Source organism: Oryctolagus cuniculus, chromosome 15, assembly GCF_051225735.1.
Source record: "Oryctolagus cuniculus isolate XC-2025 breed Fujian yellow rabbit chromosome 15, ASM5122573v1, whole genome shotgun sequence".
NCBI classification, from domain to species: Eukaryota; Metazoa; Chordata; class Mammalia; order Lagomorpha; family Leporidae; genus Oryctolagus; species Oryctolagus cuniculus.
Genome location: NC_142881.1, coordinates 6,046,132 through 6,052,796, shown reverse-complemented (window position 1 = coordinate 6,052,796; position 6,665 = coordinate 6,046,132).

Here is a 6,665-nt window from a genome sequence, read left to right as displayed (position 1 = left end):
GTGCACTTTCCCTGGGGGGTAGACTCCCACACAGCCAGTCAAGGGAGCCAGTGCTATTTTCCTAAATAGCAGGGCCAAAAACAAACAACCAAACAAGCACCCTGGTCTAGGTGCTAACACTGACCCGGTCACTCTGTTTGCATGCAGTTCGAAGGACAGCTTCAGGCAGCCCACAGAGGAAGGGAGACAGGGTCGGCTAGCGAGGCTTCCCAGGCAACCACAGAACCCCGGGAAACCGGAAGCTCGGCGAGGGTCAGTCTCTACTTCTTCCTTCACAACATCCCAGCTAGAAACAGCGGTGATGGTTCAAGTGGCTGGAACCCTGCCTCCCACGTGGGAGACCCGCGTCGAGTTTCCTGCCCCTGGCCTTGACCTTGCCCGGGTTGTAGGCATTCGAGGAGTGAATCAGTGCAGGGCTGATTTCTCTGTGTCAGTCTGTCTCTCCTCTCCAGATCAAACAACTTCCTTCTTAAAAGTTAATTTTGGTGCAAAAAAAAAAATAGTTTGAAATCCTTGTGTGAAGGAGTCTTTAAAAAGTTTATGAAAATGTGTGTGATGGACATACTATACACGGATTTCAAAATTATTTTCCACCCATAGAAAAAAAAGTTTAAAGTATATTTTCCTGTGAAGTTTGTGAAGTCCCCTTGTATTAGAAAGCCTGACTCCCAGGCACAGGGAGGAGCTAGGGTGCTCAGGTGCACACGGGGTGCTCCTGGCCTAGGTAACCCCACCTCCACCCCACCCGGCTGCTTTAGGGTCTGAGACCTCGTAGACTCCGGCTTGTGATGCACTCTCTGCTTTGTGCTTCTGCCTCTGGTCCCTAAGCTCACGTCTGAGTACAGTCCTACTTTTACATTTATATATTTAAGATATAGTTGAGGCCGGCGCCGCGGCTCACTAGGCTAATCCTCTGCCTTGCGGCGCCGGCACACTGGGTTCTAGTCCCAGTCGGGGCGCCAGATTCTGTCCCGGTTGCCCCTCTTCCAGGCCAGCTCTCTGCTGTGGCCAGGGAGTGCAGTGGAGGATGGTCCAAGTGCTTGGGCCCTGCACCCCATGGGAGACCAGGAGAAGCACCTGGCTCCTGCCATCAGATCAGCGCGGTGCGCCAGCCACGGCGGCCATTGGAGGGTGAACCAACGGCAAAGGAAGACCTTTCTCTCTGTCTCTCTCTCTCTCACTGTCCATTCTGCCTATCAAAAAAAAAAAAAAAAAAAGATATAGTTGAACACGTAAAATGCTGACTGCACATTTTGCTGTCGTGTTTAGAACGAGGGGAGAAATTCCAGCCCCCACCAAGACCACGAGTCCACAGAGGTGGGATTTCCCAGCGCCCTGCACCCGGGTTTTCAGCTTGTTTCAGCCAAGAGGTGCACAGCGCGTGGTTAGATCTTGCTGCGGCTGCCATGATTTGCTTCCTGCATTTCCAGGTGTGTCGCTTGCTCCAACAAACAATAGTGCCTTGGCAAGGGTTCGGCTGGCCGACCACTGCCAGAGAAGCATCCATTGGGTGGCCCCCTAAGGTGGTTGCTCCAGACATTCGTCTTAAAACTTGCTATTTCAGGAAGCTGCCTCGGCTCCTCCGTTTTTTGCTGTAGTCCATCAATTCCACAAATTGGCCAGGCGCTACTTGGGCGCAATTGTTAGGGTCAGGAGCGGGAGGAACAGAACACCAGGTGTTACACTGAAAAGGGTGGCAGACGTCGCCGCTTCAGTCATGTCCTTTAAGAGGGCGGAAAATAGCTGTTCACAGTTAACGCCAGAAGTGCTCGTTAAACCGATTTTCTGTTGGGAATGATTCCTCGAAATGTCGCAGGCTATCAAGTAGCTAAAATTCTATCAGGATTATGATACCCGCTGAGTTACAAGTTATAAGAGATGATACTGGAGATAAAGGCTTTGCGGGCAAATTAAAATAGTAATAATTTCGGTTAATGTAATGATATCTTTTTTTTAATCCTTTAATATCGCTCAGCCAAAATTACATATTTGGAAAAAAATGAGCCACTAAAGAAGATTTCCTAATTGTATGTAATGCGCCTGAAGGCATATTGCAGATGTAATTCAGATCTTGGACACGGAGGAAGACGGCTCTGATGATGATATTGTGCAACAGAGCTACATTTTAGTCACAAACAGTCATTATGTGAAATTGCTTTCCAGAGGAAGGAGCCCAGGAATCTGTGACAGCTCCCACAGTAAGCTGTGCAATCCCGGCTACACCCCGGGGGCTGTGCTCCTGGGAGGCACAGCCGTCCCTGTAGGCCCCGGACCTTCCAGATCCATCGCTGACCTCTCGGAAGTGACGCCCCTCGTTTTCCAGAAATGCCGTGGAGACTTTCTGTCCAGTTGGCTGATGCCAGTGCTGGCTTCTCTCCACCCGGCACGCCGGCTCACCCCCATCTCGTCACTCACCACCAAGATCGAGGGGGCATTTTGCAAGCACGAATCCTTCCGACTGTTTACAAGTAGGGGCAACTGTTTTCAGAAGTTGGGTTTTTAAAAAGTTGCATGCGGTTGAGCTACGACTAAGCACATGGCCACAGGATCCTGCAGAGAATTTCATAAAGGCGCCCTGGTGGCCTTGACAAGTGACAGACAGCCGCGTCCCTGGCTTCTTTGCCTGCCTCTGCAGTCTCCAAGGTCAGACGCACCCACCTCCCCCATGTTTTCATCTCAGTGCGTGGGCTCCACCTTCTCCCCAGCCTCTGGCCTCAGGGTGCTGCCTCCCCCCTCCAACAAGCTTGAGTCCTCTCCCTCCCCCGACGCTGAGCTAAGTCCAGTCCCCTGGAGTGGCCGGACCACAGATTCCCCTACTGCTCCGGTTGGCTTCTGGGGCAGTCACAGCTTCCAAATAGGCTTGTTGGCTGGGGAGTGGGTCTCACCGGCCAGCCTCCTCGCATGGCTGCTGGCCGCTCCCGCCTGCCTCCCAAGGGCTTGGGGCCAGCCTCACCATTACTTCTGCTGAATCAGCCCCTCCCAGAAGTGCAGCCTCCAGCCTGAGGCTCCCATCTGGCCAGGGCTGTCTCTGGATTTAATTCATCCCAGCGGGAGCCCAGAGCTGGAGAGCGAACAGGACAGAAGAATTGCTTCCCCGGCCCCAGTCGAAAGTCGCGCCAACTGTTCAGACGCTCAGTGTTGAGAACGAGCTCCAGTCCTTCCAGAACATGGACACGAAGGCGGATTCCTGATCAGGCTTCGAGGCAGGGCTCCCTCAGGGCCCAGGCCAGACGAGCAGCCTCTGTGAGCTGGGAGGCCCCAGCTGCTGCTTGCTTCCTGGACTGGCCTGGCTTCCAGGGGGAGACGGCAGGCACAACCAGCATGGGTGAGGAGTCACGGTCAAGTTAGGCTTCTCAGATGTCAGAGTGATAGTAGACCTGGAGATGAATTAGGGGAAGCTGGGGTGGCTCCGGACTATTCCTGTGTGACCCCTCACTTCACGACACAGACACCTGTCGGCCACCGCCTGCCAGAGGGTGCCCAGGAGAGAGACGCTGGTGTAATCCCCCCACCCGTCGCAGGAGAAAGGGCAGGTGCACGGGTCTGTGTGACCCGGGTAATTTTCGTCCATCTCACTGCGTGGTGGGGGAGGGAAGGGAAGGCAGACATCTGGGGTCATGCGAAGCCCCTGGGGGGATACTGAGGCTCCAGGCTTTCGATCCTTAGTTCTCCAGTTTTTCCTCTGCAGAGAGGGTCAATAAAACCCGGTTTTGTTGGGAGGGGTGAATCAGACAAAGGACTTTCGGGATCTCAGCAAAGAGGTCTCCATATGGGTTTTTAAATGTCTGGTGCATAGCAGACACAGTGCCAGGCCCTGCACTAGCTACTGGGGTTGAAAATGAAGACCCTGCCCAGTAAGAGGGGAACACAGCCTGGAAGGTTCTCCCTGCACTGTTACCATCACACCCTGTGCTAGATGTCTCCTTCCCCGCTGTCTTCCTGCAGAACAGTAGTGCTGGGGAGACACAGTGGAGCTGACGAGAAAGGAGGACCCCACTCACCTCCTGCACCACTTTCGCTCTCTTTAAAATTCACAGATGAAGTCCACACACTGTGAGTTGATCATTGTCTCAGCTTTCATGAAATGCTGAGGAACCGATGACGTGGCATAGCGGGTAAAGCTGCCGCCTGCAGTGCCAGCATCCCATATGGGTGCCAGTTAGAGTCTGGGCTGCTCCACTTCCAATCCAGCTCTCTGCTAATGCGCCTGGGAAGGCAGCGGAGGACAGCCCAAGTGCTCCCACCACGTGGGAGACCTGGAAGAAGCTCCTGGCTCCTGGCTTCTGTCTGGCCCAGCTCCAGCCATTGGCAGCCATCTGGGGAGTGAGTCAGCAGATGGAAGATCTCTCTCTCTCTCTCTCTCTCTCTCTCTCTCTCTCTCTCTCTTTTTCTCTGACTCTGCCTTTCAAATAAGGAAATCTTAAAAAAAAAAATGCTGGGAAGGGAAGGGAGCCAGCCTGCTCAGGGTGTGTGTGCAGTGGAGAAGATGCTACTTTGAGATGCTAGAGTGACACCCGCTAGAAACGCAAGTTCCCAGATTTTAGAACTGAGAAAGTCCAGAATGTTCTCTGAAGCCTCCCTACCTCTAATTCACTGCACAACTTATTAGTATTTGGATCCCTTCCCTGAACAGTGAGCAAGAGAGGTCATTTTTTATTCTTTTTTTCAATAACTCAGTGCACACAGGAAGGTTCCTCTGTGTTCTCACCCATGTGGCCTCCCGCAGTGGCCTTTAATTTGAAAGAAAATGAAAAATTATCATAGAAATGCACCAAAAAAATGGTAATGCAGAGTGAGCAGAGCTGTTTTGTTTCTGCTAGTGGTGCAATATTTTCTCACGGTCATGCTCTTGAAACACGAATCTGTGATAGTTTAAGAGCTGAATACATAATTTAATACTGCCCAAGGCCAGCATTAGCCAAAGCAGATGTTTGTGGGGGACACATGTCCTCATTGGAGGGCTGCGCTGCCCTAATTCGGTCCAGTTCCCTGGGCTTCACTCTCGGGGGGCTCCGCTCAGGCGCCCTGGTGCAGGGGTGGAAATAAGCCTTAAAGGGGCAGCACCAGGGCGTCCTGCAGGCTCACCTGCCTCTGCTGCCGTGGACACGGCCTTGAGGTCACAGGTCCTCTGCCGCCCGACCCTGGCAAGATCCCAACCCAAGGGTTCAACATCGTCAGGGACAGGACACTTCCAGAGGTGCCCACTGCTTGGCGGCAGCACAAGTCCCACAGGGAGGCGCTCTGGGGTGGGGGCTGAGAGCGTGGCCCCGCTGTGCCGTCCCAGGGCCGTGGGACCCCAGCTCTGACCCCAGCTCTGGCCGCCCCGGCTGGACGAGCTCATGCCCCAGAATTTAGCTGCTCTGGGTGTTTTCCAAAAACGTTTCCCTCACGGGGCTGTTCTGGGGATCCAATGAGACAATGCATAGAAAACCCTTAACACAGCGTCCAGCATAACCTCGGGGCCGAGTAAGTGGAGGCCACCACTGTAATTTAATCTTCTACAAAATAATTTATCTTCTTATTAATATGAAGAGAACAGATTCCTGTAGTTTACAGATACAATTCTAAGAATACAATGATACTTCCTCCCTCCTTTTTCTGGTTTTTAATTTTTGCGCAAATATATTTTGGGTGAACTTGATAGTCACAGGTTGATCTCTGCTAAGTAAAAGCTTCAACAGGTCAGGAGCAGAAAGACCCCCGGTCAGCAGGAGCACAGACCAGAGCCAGAGGCAGTAGTCAAATCCCAAGGTGTCCATTTCACTCCTACACAGTAGATGATTTTGTGTGTGCTCTCTAGCTCGCTACCACAAATCTGAGAAGTCAGGTGATGTTTGGAGTTCTGGTGTCACTCCCTCGGGAGTCAGTGTGTGCTCTGGGGTCTCCCTCCCCGGACTCTGGATCTGCCATCTGGAAGCAGCCGGCTCGGCGGGCGGCCTCACCCCTCCTCCACGTGGCCAGCTGATACCTGGGGAGAGCCGTGTTTCCCGTTCTGTTCCCTCCAGCCTCTGGAGTCTGTGGCCGTCGCCCTTGTACCCTCCTGCTTGCTGGGTCCTCTTGGCCTGGCCTCGTTCCCCTCACCTGGGTAAGGCCAGCTTGTTCTTCAAGCTTCGGTGGAGCCCGCCCCCTGGCCTGGAAGCCTCCCCGGACCCCCAAGGCCCCCGCCGTTCTCCCGCTGAATGGGACAGAAACTGGGTCAGCACAGCCTCTCGCTAAATCCCCAGAGCTTCCCATGGGTCTCGCCCACGCCGGGTGCTCCGTAAACACTGACTGGGTCCACAGGGAGGCCGGTGTTCATGGACATCAGCCTATCGGTCAAGGTGCGTCTTTGCAGGCCGCAGAGGGGTTGCCACCGACAGGTGTGATTGCGCAGTCTCAGCCGGTGAGGGGTCAGAGAAGAGTCACTGAGGCTTCCCCGAAACGTGAGAGGAGTCACCGGCAAGCTTCGTTGGTGGCGGTGACCCGGTGCACCTGCCTGGCGCTGGCCCTGTTTTCCAGGCGGTGAGTACACAGGGGCCGCCGTCAAGCAGACCTCAGACAAGCCCCTCTCCGACACTGAGCCCAGGCAGGGGCCTGCCACTCCCGGTCCTTTCCCTCCTGCCAAACACAGAGGTCACTCTGAAGAACTCGCTCAGGGTCAGGTCTTTCTTTCTGGACTCTGCATT